The sequence below is a fragment of the Marmota flaviventris genome, chromosome 10 (assembly GCF_047511675.1).
Source record: "Marmota flaviventris isolate mMarFla1 chromosome 10, mMarFla1.hap1, whole genome shotgun sequence".
Lineage (NCBI taxonomy): Eukaryota > Metazoa > Chordata > Mammalia > Rodentia > Sciuridae > Marmota > Marmota flaviventris.
In genome coordinates this window covers 79,457,042-79,479,007 of record NC_092507.1, presented here as the reverse complement: position 1 = coordinate 79,479,007, position 21,966 = coordinate 79,457,042, and the positions used below count along the sequence as shown (strand labels likewise).

At 35.3% G+C, this 21,966-nt stretch overlaps 1 protein-coding gene and 1 non-coding gene across 4 annotated transcripts in view; one reads left to right on the top strand and one right to left on the bottom strand.

Moving 5' to 3' along the window:
* The window catches only part of Fnbp1l (formin binding protein 1 like), a 112,470-nt gene that overhangs the window by 84,893 nt on the left and 5,611 nt on the right, over nucleotides 1-21,966 (bottom strand). The window lies entirely within an intron of this gene.
* LOC114092692 (U6 spliceosomal RNA) lies at nucleotides 19,228-19,334 on the top strand. The gene has a single exon (XR_003582773.1). It is a non-coding gene; the product is annotated as a U6 spliceosomal RNA (small nuclear RNA).

The window sequence follows — 21,966 nt, the reverse complement described above, 5'->3', positions numbered from 1 at the left end:
ACACACATACTGTGGGAGGCCATCCTCGAACGTGATTTGAGTTACCTCCCTAGCTGGGTGAGAGGCGCTTAGACACTGCTGTGTTAGAGCCTTCCCCACCCTTTCCCAGGTCCAAGGGCTTGTCCATGCAGAGGCGTGTCTGGCCACTGCCCCAAAGACCCAATTGTCGCCCCTGACCTTGGGATGCTGCCCCCTTAACCTTCATTGGATGGGATTTTCCCCGGAAGTTTTGGTTCCCCAATAAAAGCCCACTCCCTGGCGTGTTTTCTCTCTCTCTCTAGTCTCTTCGTAAACCTTGCCACCGCATTAGGTGGCTGGAGGCGGGAGCTAGGAGAAGCCCTCTCTTGGAGCTGGTATTAAAGGTAATTAGAGTCTTGTCTCTTTAATTTAAAACTCCCTAGCAATTACTTATGAACTGAACCTTCTTTCATGAAGCCAGCGCTGGTTGCATGGCAGAAGACACAATCTCATCACAGGAACCTTTTCCTTAGACAAAACATTAAGAAAAGTAAGTAATAACACAGTTCTTTTTCTCAATTATCAGAAACTGTAGAAGAGAACAGTATTATTTATTTTTTTTAAGTTCCTAATAGTTGACTCTGAAACACAGTTAACATTAATTTTTTTGCAGATTTACTCTCCAAATGTTTTTCTTTGATTGATGTCTACATTAGTTTGTACTTCTTCCATTTACACCTGTTATTTTGTGGGACCTGGCTGGCAGATGGTTAGTACAGGATTAAACATTTACTATCAGCAATCTCCATAGTAGACAGCACAGCAGAGGTATTGGATCCAGACTATTTGAGTCTGAATTCCAAACTTACCTCTACCCAGCTCTTAGACCTCCTCAAATTACTTAGTCTCTGTCTTATTCTTTCCATCTGCCTGAGTTTTTATAAAAAGTAAAGTATTACTTGTAAAAGGTATATGTTACTTTATCAAGTACTGACTGGTTTCACAGAAATTTTTTACTTTTTTAATTGAATATTTCTTAATTCCTATGAAAATATCACATAAGTGATACAACAAGTTGTATCAAACACTTCAACATATCAAAAATCCTGATTGTTTTAAACAAACTTTGAAAGAACTTTTTTTTTTTTTTAAAGGTGCCATATATCCCAACTCTTTTTGAAGTTAATATAAACATGCTACTAGATAAGATTAATAGTATGAAAAGCAAAAAACTGGGCTGGAGTTGTGGCTCAGTGGTAGAGCACTCACCTAGCACGTGTGAGGCCCTGGGTTCAATACTCAGCACCACATAAAAATAAAATAAAGATACTGTGTCCATCTACAACTAAAAAATAAAATTTTAAAAAGAAAAGAAAAAACTGTCATGGCCCTAAACATCTGTATATGTTGTTACTAGATATGACAAAAGTACAAGGCCCTGACTATTCTTACAGGAACCAGTTGACTTCTTTTTTCTTTCTTTCTTCTTTTTTCTTTTTCCTTTTTCAAAATGGAGTCCCCACTATGTATTTGTCCAGCTACCATCATTTACTGGACAAAAATACACATCAATTTTAATAGGTCTCACTTGCAAATTTTTACCACAAACCTCTTCAGGGTTGCCCTTTGATCTGTACATGTTTCTAGTCTGTTCACTCTTTGTCTCATAATGCCTATCTGCTACTTCCTCTTTCTCATGAAACCTCCGGTAAAACCTCTGAATTCTTCACCTTCATCTAGTAATACAGATTCTATTTTCACTGGAAAAATGGAATTCATCTGTAGATAATTATCTCATATTCATGGTTTGAATTTTAAATGACTCCCAAATCCTGTATATTAAAGGCTTGGTCGCCAATTGGTGGCGCTATTAGAGTTTATGGAAGTACGTGAAGCCTGGTGGAAGAAAATTAGGTCATTTAGGGTGTGCCTTTGAAGGGATATTGAGACTTGGACCCCCTTCCTCTTTTTGTCTCATTTTTGCTTCCCCTCTGCCAGAAGATGAGCAGTTCCCAATGCTCTGCAACCCCCACCATGAGGTACTACTTTGCTATACACCCAGAAGTAATGGGTCATCCATTCATGGGCTGAAACCTCTAAAAGCATGAAACAAAATAAACTTTGTCCTCTTTAAGTTGATAATCCCGTGTATGTGCCACAGCAAAGGAAAGCTAATACATTCATATTTCCACAATTAAATTAATCAACCTATACTCTGCATTCTTTTCAGTTATATTGATCTTTACTCCTAAGATCAATCCCTTATTTAGGCAATGAATCTCCTGCCCTTTTCTAGTACATTGCTTCTGAAATTATATCCTCTCCTGCCTCATCATCTTCCCTTTCCTCTAGACCTTTCTCATTCACAAACAGATCCTGTAACACCTTCCATGTCAGAAACTGCCTTCCCTGGCACCCCATTCTAGCCCCATTTCTCTGCTTCCTTTATTACCAAATTCTTACGATGAAGCATCTTTCTGTACTTGCTCTACTTCTCATACCTCACATTTACTTTTATTTCTCACAGAGATTTTCTTCTATGTAAAAATCAAAATCTTCTACATAACTATCAAAAACGGGTAATTAACATGAAAACAATTCTACCACCTAATTCTACAACTTACTCCAGTTTTGTCAATTGGTCTAATAATGTCCAAGTCTAAAATGTTTCAATCGTTGTCATGGCTCTCTAATCTCCTTCAATGTGAAACAGCTCCTCTGTCTTTCCTTGTCTTTTTCATGGCCTTACCATTTTTGAAGATTACAAGCCAATCATTTTGCATAATGATCATCAACTTTAATTTGATACTTCCACATGATCTAGACTGTTTCTTGGGCCAGAAATGATGTGTCTTCTCACAGCATGGTAGCACATGATTTCAATTTGTTCCATTACTGATGATACTGATTGCCTAATAGGGTGTTAACTACCAACTTTCTCCAATGCAAAACTTTTTCACTTTGTGGTTAGCTTTGAGACTATGAAATATCTATTTCTTAATCAAAATTTCCATTTTTTATGTATTTATCTTTATAACTATGGACTCATGAGTTCCTATTTTATAGATTATCATTTATAACCATTCAGTTTGAGGCTCAAATTGGCCCACAGTTGGCCCTTTAAGATAGTGTGTGTTTTTGACATGTATCCATCATTCACTCTACACTTCCTTACTTTCTGGCACAAGATTCTGTATTTTAGATTCATCTTTTACATTCCCTGCACTAACCTAAGATCAGCTATTTTTCCAATATACTTTGGTTCCTTTTAGTGAATAAAGGTATTCAGAAGCCAAGATTTGAATGCTAGGTATGCTCGCTGCTGTTTGAAATCTGTAATTATTCCAAGGCTTTCTCAATGAACAGACCTAGGGTAGCACAAAGAAATACACATATCTATTTCAATATCCATTTCTATATATCAAAAATCATGAGTTTAGATTCCTCAACTATCCACATGATCTACTTATCTGAGAGAATTCTGAATTCAGTTTGCTTATTCTAAAACCAAAATGAATTCGTATGTGTCCTGGATATTTTAAAACATAAAATTTCCAACAATCAAATAATTAGGTGATCTATCAAAGGTATTTAAATTATATAAAGGATTAGAATTGATGAAGAAACAAAAAGATAAGAGAATTAAAAACAGTTAATATCTTCTTACATCTTTTAGCCTTCTAGGATAAAATATTTTAACCATAATATGCATTAATGCAAGATACAGGTATAATACAAGTATAGCAGCCATGTCTGAAGTAGAAATATAAATTGTTCAAATGAACCAAAATATTTACTCTCTGCCTAACTGCCTTTGTTGTTCAAGAATATGATTCTCAATTTTAGAGTGTTCTCCTCCTTTTAATTCACTTACATAGAGAGCATTCTTCCTTTACTTCCATGTGAGGAACAATAATATCTTTTTATAAACTTAAAAAGGCCTAATTAGAGCTAGAAGAGCTTTACAGCATCAAATGCACAAGAAGTTTGCAGAATGAACATACAGAACGTATTGTTTTGTAGATTAACATCTTTTTCTACCATGTATTTAAGATAAAAACTTTGGTTAGTACTAATATAAATACATCTACATAGGTTGACATTTGCCTGTTGGTTTATATTTCAACAGATAATTCTGCAGTTTTTCCCCTATATATACTGTGTAGTGAGACAGCATATTGTCCCATTTATACATGAGTCATTCATTCATCTATTTTCCATTTATTCACCCACGATACACTCACCCTGTATAATAATAAGCCATCTACTTCTCTGAATTTCCCTGCCATCACTTTACTTCCAAGCAACAATTAACTTATTTTGGAATACTGCAGTAGCCCCTTAACTGATCTCTCCATGCCTTTTCTAGTCATCCTCTAGTCACGTTGAAAAAAGATTGCTCTTTTCAATTCAAAATGATGTCAGGCAATACAGTGCAATTATTAAGAAGAGTGATTCTGGATTCAGGTTTCTTAGATTTAAATCTAAACCCTACCATTTATTAGCTGTGTCACCTTGGAAAACCACTTAACCTCCACTTAACCTTTCTACCTCAGTTTTCTCATCTGTAAAATGGAGATGTCAATGTGTATCTTAATTAATTTAATTCTTAAAATAATTAAATGAACTAACATAGTAAGTGTTCTATGAATGATGGTCTACCATTCATATTCACCTTCAATAATACATCTTTAGCCAGGCATGGTATCCTGTGCCTATAGTCCTGGCTACTTGCGAGGTTGAGGAGGAGATTATCTGAGCCATGAGTTCAAGACCACCGCAGGCAACCCAGAACCAGGCAGGGAGATCATAAATTCAAGGCCAGCCTGGGCAACTTAGCAAGACCATGCCTCAAAATGAAAAATTAAAATATAACTGGGGGGCTGGGTTTGTGGCTCAGTGGCAGAGCGCTCACCTAGCACGTGCAAGGCCCTGGGTTCGATCCTCAGCACCACATAAAAATAAATAAATAAAGATATTGTGTCCAATTTTAAAAAATAAAATATTTATTTTTATATATATATATGAATAAATAAACAAACTGGGGATGTAGCTCAGTGGTAAAGCACCTGTGGGTTCAATCCCCAGTGAAAAAAGAACAAATGAACAAACAGAATTCAGTAAGGTAGCAAGACACAGAATTAATAGGTAGAAACTAATCATTTCCATGTGTAAGACTACCAATTAGAATTTCTGATTTAGCAATTATTTTCACAACTTAGAAACTAAAGTTAATAGCAGGAAACCTTATGAAACAGAATTTAATAAACAGAATAATTTAATAAACAAACAGAATAATTCAAATACTTAAAGCTGTTAATAATGCTTACTTTGTTATTTTGAAAGTATTCTTATATAAATTTTTTATGTATAACAAATTTTATCCTTTAAAAATATCTTTGAATTATTATGCCTTCTGCTTATTTATCTAACATTTCAATTTATGCAGAACATTTCTTCTAATGTGATGACTGGCCCAGAGTATTTCTTTATTGCACGTATGTGATATGTACATGAGTAGTGAAAATAGACTTGTTGTAATATTGTATTTTGCGTAATAAAACTGTTCCTCCCCACCACCACCATCAGAACATATAGGCATGATGAATCTTAAGGGCTTCTAAATGTTATGTTTTACTTTTTTCATTTCAAACTGTAACTCTATATATGTTGCACATCTTATATATGTCTTTACGTATATCATTCTAGGTATCTAGAGAAGTTTAAATGGGTAGAGGTTACTTCATATTATATTCATTTAAGAAAATACAAAATAGCAGAAACTCTCTAGTCCTCTACTGGAAATTACCAAGCCTTAGAATGCAGTCACCATTCTATGCCTCAGAGGAGACATATGTGCTGTTATCACTATTTTTTACAATATCTTTATTTATCTTTATGTGGTGCTGAGGATCAAACTCACACATGCTAGGCAAGCACTCTACCACTGAGCCACAATCCCAGCCCATTACTTTTTAACTTTTACTTCTCCAGCCTCCAAGATATGTATCTCCTACTTGGAAACAGAAGGTTCAGAGCAAGACATCAAAGAGAAGCTAGGTGTGAGAATGTGAACTGCTGTGGGGTGCTGGGGATGTAGTGAAGTGATAGAGCTATTGTCTAGCAAGAGCACAGCCCCGGGTTTAACCCCCAATACTGCAAAAAGAAAAAGAACAAAGAAGGCAAGAAAAGAAAAAGTGAACTGCTGTGGGGAGAGGCAGATAAAGCTGGAACTGGAAAGAGGTAGTTAGGGGACAAAAGGTCTACATATTACCTAAGAATGAAGTCTAAAATCTTTAAGAATACCCTACAAGGGCCTGCCCATTACACCTCTAGCTTCATTTCACATCTCATATTATGTTCCAGGCATAATGACCTCTCATTAATTCTAAGAAATGATTTCATCATCAATTTGGATTTTGAAAATTCATATTTCCCACCCCAACCCCAGGCCTCCTAAATCAGAATCTCTGGGGGGAGGGACCAGCAATCTGGTGGTGGTTGTTGTTGTTGCGTCTAAAAGAATCAGGATATGTGAAGAACCTTCCCAAGGTTCCGCATTCTCTGACTCCAACTAGGTACATCTATTATTAAGTCTCCACAGCTAGCACTCTGGACTTAGTTATAGTTTAACTTAGTACCTATCTTCTCTGCAGAATGGGAAGTTCCTTCTGAGCAAGACCATGCCTGTGGTCCTTACTGTCTGTTTCTCCAAAATCACACTCTACTTTTCATCAACACTTCTCTTGACCCCATACTGACAACATCAGTGGGTTCTCTGCCCTCTAACAACTCCTTGGGTTGGGTAAATGGGAAGCACAACAAAGATAAAAGTGAGGCCACTGTTTTTATTTCTCTGGCTCTGTCAGATAACTCTAGAAACTACCAGGCTTCCTCTCTCAAAGCTACTCTTAGGAGCCTAGTAACTGTTTCCTTTCCTTGACCTTAAAGCCTAAGTAACAGCAACCCCACCTGTTAAGTATCTCTGAGGGTAATAATACACCATGTACTGCTGATTCCATTAATCAGATTCACACATTTATTTTTAAAAGTCTCTTCATTAACCATCCTTCAATTAGTCTGTTCAAAGATATGCTAAGCTCCGTAAAAGATTGTAGACAACGTGGCAATTACTTCAAGAGTTGGTAATGTATACCCTGTGTTAAGTACAGTGCTTCCTACAAAAGTTAAGTTTTCTATAAATGTTTTGAACATATGAATGACCCCCAAGAAGGGTTAAGAATTGCTGGGTAATATGGATCCAATAACAAAAATAAAAAACATCTTGGGAATCACACAAAACTTTGTTGAGTTTAGCTTTGCATAACAAAAGTTAACCTGTATTAGTTTTGTCTTCTGTAATACCATTTTACATATACCATCATTTACAGAATTGGCATAAAAATAAATAAAAGAACATTTAGTAGACAATGTTCTAAATTATAGTCACCTCTGTTCCCTGAATTCAATTTTCAATTTTCTGGCAAGAATCATATAAAATGGCTCAAAAATCACTTCTCAATTACATAAAATTTTCCTTTAAATTGACTTATAAAGAATAAAACAAGGGCTGGGGTTATAGCTCAGTGGAAGAGCACTTGTCTAGCATGTGTGAGGCAGTGGGTTTGATTCTCAGCACCACATACAAATAAATACAATAAAGGCCCCTCAATATTAAAAAAAAAGAATAAAACAAGATAAAATAATTTTTGAGACAAGCAAAATGAAAAAAGACACAGACATCTAAGATGATCCAAAAATGAAACGGAGATTTTAAAAAACCTTATGCACCTGCTGACAGTGAACCAGAATCTACAAAATAGCAAATGTAAACAGTCATAAGAAACACCATTTCCGTACAATAAGAGAGATGTAAAGAAGCCAGGCATGGTGGCACATGCCTGTAATCCCAAAGACTGGACAGGCTGAAACAAAAGGATCTCAAGTTCCAGGACAGCCTCCACAACTTAGGAACCTGTTTCAAAAAATAAAAAGAGCTGGGGATGTGGCTTAGTGGTTAAGCACCTCTGGGTTCAATCCCCAGTACAAAAAAAAAAAAAAAAAAAAGCTGAAATTTCTCTCACAGGTTTCATAGAGAACAACACAAATGCATGAGCAATAGTCTCAGCATCTTCTTTATGGTAAAACCTACAAATTATTAAGAACTTTTACCAATTAAAAAAAAAAAAAATGGGGGTGGGGAGTTACCAGGATTAAACTCAGGGCACTGAGCCACATCCCCAGCCCTATCTTGTATTTTATTTAGAGACAGGGTCTCACTGAGTTGCTTAGGGTCACTTTTGCTGAGGCTGGCTTTGAATGCACCATCCTCCTGTCTCAGCCTCCCAAGCCTCTGTGATTACAGATGTGTGCCACCTTTTAATGACCTCTTTGCATATATACTAATGGCTGGCTTCTCAATGAAAACAACTCAATGGACGTGCTGTAATGGACATAATAAAAACAAAGGCTCTGCATTTATAAGCTCTGCCACTTAATATGAAGTAGTTTTGGACAACATACTTAACCTATCAAAACCAATGAGATACTCCCCAAAAATGAGATACACTGTTTCAGATACAGTTTTCAATAACTATTAATTATTAGTATTACTAAAAATCAACTATATTCAATAATTACTAGGTTATTATTGGTATTACTAAAATCAATTGTATTAAAATTTTGTTAGATTATTATCAACATTACTAAAAATCAACTTATTAGGAGATGAAATGGAATTTGGCTCAGTCTAACCATAAGGAGTTTTCTGATATGCTGGCTTGACATTAGTAAAGATTCTAAAGCATATAAAACAGTGGTTCTCTTGGGCTGGGGATATAGTTCAGTTGGTAGAGTGCTTGCCTTGCATGCAAAAGGCCCTAGGTTCAATCTCTAGCACCACAAAAAACAAACAATGGTTCTCAAACCTTCTATTAGCAATGAAGTTTACAAAACTACAAATAGCTGCTCATCCTATATCCCCTACTTAATGAATCAGAATATCCAAGCCAAACAGGCCAAATACCCAAAGGCAACTGACATGAGAGGGAGTTGTTGTTTAAAGTATATAAAACCCACATGATAAATCATAACTTCTGAACTACCCTAAGTTGAAAGAAGGAATCAATCAACAATTCACCCAAGCAAAAAACAATTACAACAAATAAAAAAGAACTAGTTGCTTAAAACTAATAAAGTCAAAAAATTGAGATAAAACAAAAATATGACTTTGATTAACAGAACAACTAACATCCTATTTACAATATATATGAATAAATAACAGTGCAGCATTTGTAATATTGCATTAGTAAAAAAGAATGATAGTACTGTCATTATTCTTAGTCTAGAACAAAAAAAAAAACGACATAAAAAAAAAAAAGGCTGTGGATGTGGAATGTGGGGGCCCAGTGGTTGAGCACCCCTGGGTCAATCTGGTACCAAAGAAAAAAAAATTTAATTATAATGTTTTAAATGTCTTTATCATTGATTTCTTTAATAAATTTCAGCTTTTAGATATATTTTTATCTACTTTGAGTTCCTTTTCTAAATTTTTTATTTGTGTTTTTCATTATTTTGCTTTTTAATTTCAGTTTTTTTCTTTTCTTAAATTTCAAGTATATCTTTTGGTCAGCTTTTTATTTATTTTTATTCTGCTGGATCATAAACAAGGTGGCTGGGGTGTGGCTCAGCGGTAAAGGGCTTGCTTCCCACTGTGTGAGGCACTGGGTTCGATCCTCAGCACCACATTAAAAAAAATAAAATAAATCAACAAAATAAAAACGTCGCGTCCATGTACAACTGAAAAAAATTTTTTTAAAGAAAAATAAATAATATTTACAATAACAATTTTAAAATAATAGGAACAAAGAACAGCCAAAATATGTTATGAGAATTAACAAAAATCTACAATAAAATTGATGTTTGAATTATGCTGAAGGTTTTCATTATTTTTAAATATTTCCTAAACTCCACCTTTCCTGGCTTTCTTCAGCTGAAACAACATATTGAATCTAACAACGTAAGAAAGCTTTCTACCTAGACAATAGCAATGGCTGCCATCATACACAGAAGCAAAGATGATAAACCAAATAGAACACCAGTTACCTGAAAGGTTTCTTTAAAAAAAGTAAAAGCACCCAGGCCACTTCAGGCTGAGGAAGGAAGACCACAGCGAGTCTCAGCAACTGTGAGGTGCTAAGCAACTCAGTGAGACCCTGCCTCTAAATAAAATACAAAATAGTGGCTCAGAGGTCAAGTGACCCCAAGTTCAATCCCTGGTACCAAAAATAAAAAAAAATAAGAGAGCATAATAATTAACAACTCTTAAATTATGCCAACATGAAACACTTCTTCATAAGAGTGGCTGACAAGTCTAGGGAGAATATCTAATATAAATACTGTACTTCTTAACATCCCGATTACATTTTTCCTTTTCTTGATACAATACCACTACCATCAATATTAGCCTTTATCTTACTAACACATACGGGTACTATCACAAAAATTTAAGGTGAACATTGATATTTAAAAATTCAGAGAAGTAAAGAAGAGACATATACCTAAAGAGACACAAGTAGACAATATGCACATGAAATGGTTCTCAGTATCACGTGTCATCAGTTAAATGCAAATCAAAACACAATCAGGCAACACTTCGTAACTATGATGGCTATAATCAAAAAGCTGGACAACACAAGGAAAAGGTGTTCATAGTGGCATTACTCATATAACAAAGGTGAAAACAACCTGAATAAATGGATTAACAAAATGTGCACATGCATACAATGAAATATTCAGTAATTAAAAAAGAATGAGGGGCTGGGGCTGTAGCTCAGTGGCAGAGTGCTTGCCTAGCATATGTGAGGCACTGGTTCAATCCTTTGCACTGCATAAAATAAAGGTATTGTGTCATATACAACTAAAAGCAATTAAAAAAAAAAAATGAAGTACTTGTAAATGCTACAACATGGATAAACCATGAAAGCAGTTTGCTAATTGAAACATGCCAGTCACCAAAGACCACACATTGTTATAATTACATTAATATGAAATGACCAAAGCAGGTAAATCTATAAAAGACTAAAAGATTAGCAGTTTCTGAGGCTGTACTCAAGGCAGAGGAGGAAATAGGAAATAACTCCTAATGGATACCATCTTTTCTGGGATGATTCAAGTCACAGTTAAGAGATCAGTGGGAACACAGAAATGAACAGGTGAAGCACAGAGAATTTGAAGGCAAAAAAAAGGGCGGGGGGGTTATTGTGGTAAAATACTTAAAGCATAAGATGTACCACCTTAACCACTTTTAAATGTATATACAGTTCAGTTGCATTAGGTACATTCATATTGTTGTACAGCTATCACACCACCCATCTCCAGAACTCTCTTCACCTAGCAAAACTGAAACTCTACACCCATTAAAGTCCCATTGCTACTCTACAGGCCTCATTTAAGTGTAATCATGTTTTGCAGCATATTAAAAGACTTTCCTTCTTTTTTTTTAATTTTAATATTTATTTTTTAGTTCTCGGCGGACACAACATCTTTGTTTGTATGTGGTGCTGAGGATCAAACCCGGCCGCACACATGCCAGGTATGCTTGAGCCACATCCCCAGCCCAACTTTCCTTCTTTTTTAAGGCTGAATAATATTGTGTATGTGTACACACGTGTGTGTATGTGTATACAGATATATATAACACATTTTGCATATTCACATATTTGTCCAGGGATATTTAGGTTGCTTCTCTACCTTCTGGCTATTGTAAAGAATGCTGCTATGAACACGGATATACAAATATCTATCTTTTCAAATATTTTTAGTTGTAGATGGACATAATAATTTGTTATTTTTTATATGGTGCTAAGGACAGAACCCAGTACCTCACACGTGCTAGGTAAGGGATCTACCACTGAGCCATGACTCCAGCCCAAATATCTCTTTAAAGAGCCTGCCATTTATTATTTTGGTATACAACCAAAAGCATATTGATGGATCGTATGTTTAATTTTTTGAGGACCCACCATACTGTATTCCACAGCACTACACCATTTTATATCCCTACCAAGAATATACAAGGATTCCAATTTCCTCACACCCTTAACAATATGTGTTATATCTTGTTGTTTTCATAGTGGCCATAAAAGTAAGTATAAGGTGATGCACAGGGAATTTTTTTAAGGTGATGAAACTATTCTCTGTATATATTAGAATGTTGGAAACATTACATTCATTTGCCAAAACTTACAGAATGTCACAGAATAAAGAATAAACCTTAATGTGTGCAATTTTTTAAGAATCATACAGGCAATCAGAGGATCCTTAAAAAAGTATGCAGACTGATAGAAAAATCTAATTATTTCACAAATATACAAAACCTCACTAAAGGAGATGGAAAAAAAGGGCTGATCTAATGAAGAATCTAAAACCAAAGATAAAAAGAAATGTACATAATCTCTATATTCTAATTGATAAAGTTGTTTAACACAGAGGTATGCGTTAACAACTCTGATATCACTATACATGTATACTGGAAATGAATAAGCAAAAGATGACAGCTAGAGGAAGTTGCTGGAGAGGAAATTTACAGATCAAGGAGCAAGGTCAGAAGGAAATATGAGGTAATGAATTAGATTTAGAGACATCAGTAAGAACTCAGGTTTAATATAGATACAGATGGTTACATATATAAATATTTATAGATATGTATACAAACACAGGCTTAAGTATACACTATATTTTTTTGTATTAGCAGAAAGGGCCTAAAAGCAATGACATCCTAGCAGTAATGAGTCCCAGATCTTGGTTTCTAATACCATTCTCCAATAAAATGAACCAGGACTCTATGGAGAAATGGCTAATTCTAGGACTGAGGCAGGAAATACACAAGAAGAATCTGGAGCATCTTGTAATCCCAGAAAGTAAAAAAATGCTAAACACACACAGCACGTTAAAGTATGTTAAAGGGGCACAGGAGACAACTGAAAGAGCTCCAACAGCCAAGTGTTAAACAACGTGAGCCTCAAGACTAATGAAATATTGGGTTGGGGTTGTGGCTCAGAGGTACAGCGCTTGCCTACCATGCATGAGGCACTGGATTCAATCATCAGCACCACATAAAAATAAAAATGAAGATATTGTGTCCACTTATAACTAAAATATAAATATGTAAAAACTAATGAAATACTGAATCAAAACTTAAAAAATAAATGGGACTGGGGTTGTGCCTCAGCGGTAGAGCACTTGCCTAGCACGTGCAAGGCACTGAGTTCGATCCTCAATACCACATAAAAATAAATAAATAAAATAAAGGTATTATGTCCAACTACAACTAAAAAAAAATAAAAAAGATTATCAAAAATAAACATCTGGGGCTGGGATGTGGCTCAAGCGGTAGTGCAGTCGCCTGGCATGCGTGCGGCCCGGGTTCGATCCTCAGCACCACATACAAACAAATATGTTGTGTCTGCCAAAAAATAAATAAATATTAAAAATTTCTCTCTCTCTTAAATAAAAAAAATAAACATCTACAAGATCATACTGATATAAAAAAGATTGATTAAATTAATAAATGTAGCAGAAAAGGCAAATCTCTTGTGCAAAATTCCAAACAAATTATAAACATACTCTACCCTAAAGGAGGGGAGTATAACATCCCTCCTCCAATGTGGACTTCACATAGTTACTTCCTAAGAAAGAATACAGTATAAAAAGTAGAGTGGGAAGGACTGGGGATAGAGCTCAGTAGTAAAGCACCCCTGGAAAGATGAAGGTAGGGTATAGAAAAGGAAGGACAGAAGGAGGAAGAAAAAGAAAAAGAAAGAAAAGAGAAGGGTGGAGGGGTAAGAGAGGAAGAGGGGGAGAGAGGAGAAAAGTCTCAGTAGAGAATACAGTGGAAACTTGACAAACATTACTTCAGTCAGTTAACCAAGATCAAAATCAACAATGATAAATTATGATGATATTATATACCCTGAAAAAATGTGATAAAAATAGCACTCAGTCTTCCTCCTCAAAACCCATAACCCATGATCATGAAGAAACAAATACATTCCAATAGAAGGACATTCTACAATATACCTAATATTCCTCAAAATTCTCAAGGTCATCAAAAACGAGGAAACTGAGAAAATGCCAGACAAAAAGTACCTAAGATGACATAATAACTATATGTAAAGTATAACAGAAAAAGGGAATTAGGTAAAAACTAAGAAAATCTAAATAAACTTGGAACTTTTAGTTAATAATGTATCAATATTTGTTCATTAACTATATCAAATATACCATTTTAATGTAAGATTAATAATAGAGGGCAGAAGTAAGTCATAAGAAAACTCTTATCTCTGTACTATCTTCTCAGTTTCTACATAAATCTAAAACTATTCTAAACAGAAAATCTATCAACTTAAAGAAAAAAGAAAAACAAGTCACAGTAACTCCACACTGATGGCCTCTTACTCTCTGTAGATAAATTTATAGCTTGGAATTATACCTAGGTGAATAAGGAACCCAGACTAAATAACAGAAGATCTTTATTGTTCTCAATATCCAGGGATATTGAGATACAAAATAAATTCCTGGACTTGTTTCAGACTCTTTCCTCAGTTTCTGAAGTGCCTTATTGGTCTGGGGTCAAATCAGGTCTCCATTAATTCTGGATTTTACTAGCTCAAAATACCCAAACATTCTGGCAGGTGATGTAAGCAAGGAATAGTATAGAAAAAAAACAGTAGTCCAAAAATTCCAACTACGGTACACAAGCCCTTATCAACAGGCTTCTTAAAACAAAGGTGGGCTAAGATACTTGAAGATCCTATCTCTACTAAAACATCTGTTGTCACTTATATTTAAGGTCTTTTTATGTTATTATTCAAACATAACGCATGTCTCTAGAAAGCTATCATTAACTCTTTAAGAACAGAGACCATAAAATCTATGCCCTGAACTACCTTACACCTATTTCCCTTCTTCCTAACAGAATTCTAATTTTGTTCAGGTGTCAATGAATCCAGCTCTGGACAATGAGGCCTAAGGGGAAGGTTGTCATGGAGTTTCTGGGAGAGCTTTTTTGCACTTCTGATAATGAGACAGGCACAGTCAATAATCCTTTTTCTTCCCCCCCCCCCACCTTAAATATAGACATCATGGTTAGAGCTACAGTTACCACCTTGCAACCCCAAGGCAAACCTGAAAACAAACTGCACTGTTGTTGACTCATGAACTCCCGCCAATGACAGCCTGCTTCCAAACTTCTTACATAAAACAAACTGTTAAGTCCTAAGAGGAAGCAGGAGGGAAAGCAGAGGGAGAAAAAGAACAATCAAGTTGTGGCTCTCAATACCACAAATAGCAATGGTATATGTGATCTCAACAGCTGAACTTGCTTTTACCTCAAAAAGAATATGTACTCCTCCTTTTCACAAAAGTACTGCAAGAGAAGTAGGGAAGAAATATCATGCAAATCCCTTAAAGGGATCAAAAAACTTCAAACAGTCCAAATCCTTAAACTTATAGGCAGAGCATATCAGACCTCAGTACGCCTTAATCTTGATAGACATCTTTCCATGGTTTGGGAATCACAAAATATCAAATGAAAGCATCTAACAATATCAAACCAGAAACAAAGAAACCAAAATAAAGAAAAAGAAAAAAAACTTGGAGGTTATGAATATTATGCAAAGGTAAGAAAACTAAACAAGAAACTTTTTTTCTTTATTCTTAGTTGACAAGTAAAATGTGTGTATTTATGGTTTACAACATGTTAATATATATAAACACTGTAGAATGGCTAAATTAAACTATTGAACATATGGATTACTTCACATAACATTTTTTTGTATGTGAGAACACTTAAAAACCTACTTTTGGCACTTTTCAAGTATACAACATTAATAACTGTGGTCATCATGATGTACAATAGATCTTCCAAATTCATCCCTCCTACTATAACAGTGGTCCACCTTACCTTTTGAACATAGTCCTTGCCCAGGACAGTGGCCCATGCCTGTAACCCCAGCAGCTCAGGAGGCTGAGACAGGAAAATCAGAGTTCAAAGCCAGCCTCAGCAAAAAGCAAGACACTAAGCAACTCAATGAGACCCTGTCTCTAAATAAAATACAAAATAGGGCTGGGGATGTGGCTCAGTGGTAGAGTACCCCCTGAGTTCAATCCCTGGTACCAGGAGAAAAAAAAAAATTCCCTTGCTACTTATTTTAAAAGGGACATATTTTTCTTTTCCTTTTCTCCCTCTCTCCCTTCCATAACCTGGGGGCAGGAAACAAGATTACCTTGAAGCTGGGTGTGGTGGCACACACCTGTAATACCAGCAGCTTGAAAGGCTGAGACAAGAGGACTGCAAGTTCAAAGCCAGCCTCAGCGATGGCAAGGTGCTAAGCAACTCAGTGAGACCCTGTCTCTAAATAAAAAATACAAAATTGGGCTGGGGATGTAGCTCAGTGGTCAAGTGCCCCAGAGTTCTATACCCAGTATGGGGAAGGAAAAAAAATCCACAGGAAGATGTCACCAGAACTAGGAAGTGACTATCCCCCAAATTAACAAGTGAATTTCAAAACATCACCAGGGTGCATCTGGGACCACCAGCCAGGCCACACCTGGAATGTAGCCTTTGAATAGCTTCTTTAAAAGCCCCGTTTTCCCTGATGGACAGAATAGCAGCCTCTGGGACAGAAGTCCCCTGTATTTCTCCTTTCCTAGCAAAGCAATAAAACTTCCTTTTTCTCAAAACCTGTGTCCTTGTTGTTGGATTGGCATCTGGGATAAGGATCGAGCTTTCTGTAACACTACCTAACTGAAATTTTGTGCCCTTTGACAAACACCTCTCCACTCCACCAGTGATTCTGGTAACTATCATTTTATTCTCTGTTTCTACAGGTTAAGACTTTTTTACACTCCACACACAAGTGAGACCATGTGGAATTTGATTTTCTGTGCCTGGTTTATATAATGTCCTCTGGGTTCATCCACGCTGACCCAAATGTCAGGATTTCCTTCTTTCAAAAGAAGGCCGAACAGTATTCCATTGCATTTATACATTTTTCTTTATTTGTTCATCCACTGATGAATACTTAACCTAGGCTGATTCTTGTTTTAGTCCACTTGTGCCACTACAACAAAATACCTGAGACCAGATAATTTATTAAAAAACAAATTTATTTTTCATAGTTCTGAGGTTGGGAAATCCAAGATTAAGGAATCAGCAGAACTAGCATCTGCAGAGTACTGTTCTCTGCTTCTAATATGGCACCTTGTTGCTGTGTCTTCACTTGGTAAAAGGGGAAAAAGGGATGGAAGGGGTGAATTCTCTCCCATAAACCCTTTTATAAGGGTTCTAATCATATCCACGAAGGCAGAGTTTTCAGGGCCAAATCACGTTCTGAAGGCCCCACTTAATACTGATGCATCGGGGGATGAAGTTTCAGCATGAATTCTGGAGGGTACACACACATTCAAACCACGGCAATTCCATATCTTAGCTATTGTCAATAATGCACAATAATCAAGGGAGGATTGACATCTCTTCAACATACTGATTTCATTTGCTTTTAATATATATCCAGCAGTGGGACTGTTGGATCATATGGCAGTTCTAGTTTTAATTCTTTAAGGCACCTCTACATTGTTTTACATAATGGCTATACTAATTTACATTCCAAACAATAGTGTACTGGAGTTTTCATCAAAATTTATCTTTCTTTTTTTTTTTGACAATAGCCATTCTAACAGATGTGAGGTGACATCTTCTTGGGTTTTAATTTGCATTTCTCTTATGATTAGTGAGGTTGAACATTTTCACATACCTGTTGGCCACTCATGTTTGTTTTTAATGGTGCTAGGATTGAGCCCAGGGCCTTGTACATGCTAGGCAAGTGCTATACCACACTAAGCTATACCCCAGGCCCTGTATGTCTTCTTTTGAATAATGTCTATTCATGTCCTTTGCCCATTTTTTAATCAGGTTATTTGTTTTCTTGATATTGAGTTGAGTTTCTTATATATTTTGAATATCAGTAAACTGTCTTGCAAACATTCTCCTATTCCATAGCTTTTTACTTCACTTTGATGTTTCATTTGCTGTGCATAAGCTTTTTAGTTCTATATAAATCCATTTATCTATTTTTGGTTTTGTTGCCTGTGCTTTTGAGCAACAAAAATCTTTTCCAGGCCCAATGTCATGACACTCTCCCCTGGTTTTCCTCTAGTATTTTTACAGTTTCAGGTCTTACACTTAAGTCTTTAATCCATTTTGAGTTGATTTTTTAATCAACCTATAAGGTGTGAGATGAAGAGCTAATTTCATTCCTTTGCACATGAATATCCATTTTCCCCCAAAAAACTTTATTTGATCTAAATAACAAACTAAGGCAATATTATTGCTCCAAAATGCAAGCAGAAGATACTACTTTAAACATTCATTCAGAAAACAAAATAACAAAACCAGCTTAGATGTTACAAATAAAATAGCAAAAATCTTGAATTCAACATAAGAACTTCCTGTTTCCAGTCATAGCAAGCTAGCTTATTTGGATCAGTTACCACTATTCCACTTTATTAAAATTGGAATATAATCTATATAAAATATATTTCAAAAAAAGATAAAGACAAGCCAAAATAATAAGGAATTGCAAGGTCACAGTAAAATAAAAGAGAGGATCCAGAAAGATATAAAAGCACACAAACTGCTTCTTTCCTAGGATGTTTGCCAATCCCAAAAAACTAGATCTTAGTTTTAATAACACAGCAGGAGATAAGGGGATAGAATTCTGTTACATGGTTATTAAATCAGAATTCACATAACAGAATTTCAAGCCTTAAACTTGGTTTAAGGTAGTCCCAGACTAGTAGTGACCCCAAGTACAAGGCAAAAGAAAATATAAACACTATAAATACAATAAAATATACAACTAATCACAGAGAGATGATTCTAACAAACATCATGTTAAATGGAAGAAGTCACATACAGGAGTTTATATTGTGTGATATAATTTATATGAAGTTAAAATCTAGTCCATCCTGATACAAATCAGAATAGTTGTTACCTTTGAGAAAGGTATTTAACTGAGATAGCCTATGGAAATTTCCTTATCTTGATCGTGGTGGGAGTTACATGAAGAAAAAAAAAAAACCCATGGGCTGGGGATATAGCTCAGTTGGTACAGTGCTTGCCTCGCAGACATAAAGCCCTGGGCTTGCCTCGCAGACATAAAGCCCTGGATTCAATCCCCAACACCACCAAAAAAAAGAAATCCTTAAGTGCTCACTTCAATAGCAGGTACTCTAAAATTGGAATGACACAGAGAAGACTAGCATGGCCCTGGAGCAAAGATAACACATGAATTCATGAAGCATTCCATATTTTTAAAGAATGAAATTATGGCATTTGCCAGTAAATGGATGGGACTGAGAACATCATGCTAAGTGAAATAAGCCAATCTCAAAAAAACCAAAGACCAAATGTTGTCTCTGATATGTGGATGCTAACCCACAATTAAGGAGAGTAGGCAAGGAAAAAATAGAATTTCATTGGATTAGACAAAGGAGAACGAAGGGAAGGAAGGGGGGATGAGAATGGGAAAGACAGTAGAATAAATCAGACATAAATTGCCTTTACTCATATATGAAATACAAGTGTAACTCCACATTATGTACAACCGCAAAAATGGGATCCTAATTGATCCACAGAAACCATTGCTTTCAGGGAGGGGGTGGGTGTGGGCATGGGTTGTACTCCATGTATATATGTCAAAATATGCTTTATGGTCGTACATATCTAAAAATAACAAATAGAAAAGTTGAAAAAAATGTACTTAAACTAAAGGTCATTTTACAGTTAGAAAACATTTTACCATAAATATGTACAATTATGCATCAATTAAAAATGTCAAAAGAAAAAAAATAAAATTACATGATCTCAAAAAAATCTTTAAGCTGTACATATTAGATTTGCATACTTACGAATGTTACACCTTAATGAAACCTTAAAAATGACGGTGAAATAAAGAAATATTCAGATAAAAAAGAAAACTATTATTAATTATTTTCATCCTTGGCAAATAGTAAAGTATGTTAATTTAGTTTATAATCTAGGTTGGTCCAGAAGATTGATTCAAAAGCAATCGTTTTTTTTTTTTCTTTTTTTTTTTTTAGTTGTCAATGGACCTTTATTTTATTTATTGATACGTGGTGCTGAGAATCAAACCTATGGGGCTGGGGTTGTGGCTCAGTGGCAGAGCACACCCGCCCCCGCCCTGAAAGCAATGGTTTCTGTGGCTTTTTTTTTTAAGCTATTTACCACAGCTATTCTACTTCAATGATTTTGACTTTTATAATTTATACTAGAAAAAGATAACCTCTAACCATTCACATTTACCAAAAATTTCAGTGACATCTTAACATTTTACTCTCTGAAAATCAATCTTTTATCAATTAATAATAGCCTCAGACAATTTACACTGACCTTCTTATACATGACCATCAATACTGACCATCAATAGTCAAAGTATGTAACAAACAACTGGGTGTTCACTGTTCTAATTTTTAGAATCTAGAAGGCCATGAATATGTTATCCCTTAAGCTAATCAATTATACTCAAAAAAATCAAAGAAATGAGAATCCCAGACCTAAATAGAGAAATTTTTCATATGAAAAGTCACTAGTTATATTTCCAGATTACAAAAATGACTCCTAAGGTCAAAGACATGAAAGGTACAGTCCTTTCTCAGAATCCACAGGAGACTGGCTCCAGAACCTCCCACAGATACTATCTGCAAATGCTAAAGTCCCTCAAATAAAATGGCCTAATATTTGCATATAACCTATTCATGTACTCCTGCACATCTTCCCAAAAACTTTAATTCATCTCTAGATTATTATTAATACCTAATACAATGTAAATGCTAGGTAAACAGCTATTATACTGAATTGTTTCAGGTATAACAACAAGAAAAAAAATTTTATATTTCCTGTATAGTGTAATTTTCTTTCCTGAATATTTTCAATCCACAGTTGGTTGAATCCACATGTGTAGAACCCACAGAGGACTAACTATGTACACCTTGAGGGAAAAAAACTAAACCACCCTAGTATTCAAAACATAATGAGTATAAAGTTATAGCGATCCACTGAATTCTTCCACTGAGTCAACAAATATTTGAGAGCTGATTGAATGCCAATTCCTTTCCTAAAAATTGAGTATACAGCAGGGACACAGCTGGAACACAACAGATACCTTTTACTCCTAAAAACAACAAAATAATAGTGTGCCAAAAGTAGGAAAATCTACCTCCATACATTTATGCTTTTAAAACTATAACAAGTATAGAATACTATTTCACATCCCTCATGAGATTTTTTTGTTGTTGTAGTTGGATACAATACTTTGATTTTATTTATCCACTGAGCCACAACCCCAGCCTCTCCATGAGATTTTTTTAAATCTGCTAATTAGTTCCCAAGAAAAACTGCCCCTAAACAACAAATATTAATAACTAATTTGGTTATTTTGGTTATAATAGGGATATTTTTTTTCTTCTTATTCTTCTCTTAGTTTCCATACAAATTCTAAGTGCTGAATCCCACATTAACAAAGCAGTCAGATATTATCTTACAATGCCTGACAGCATCCCTTATGCTGTGAAAGAAGTTTCAAAGCACTAGTCAATGAAAATTATGCAAAAGCAATCATAGGTTTTACCACAACTTATTTTAGGAAAAAAAGAAAAACAATGAAAGGTACAGATTACAATATTATATTATCTGTAACCCCAACAGTCTATGATCAAAGTGTAATTTCCAGTTTATTTATTTTTTAGTTTTCGGTGGACACAACATCTTTATTTTATTTGTATGTAGTCCTGAGGATCGAACCCAGTGCCCCGCGCATGCCAGGCAAGCACGTTACCGCTTGAGCCACATCCCCAGCCCATAATTTCCAGTTTTTAAAGCATTTTTCCTTCTATCATCAAGGGGTATGCCAAGCAGAGGGAGAAACA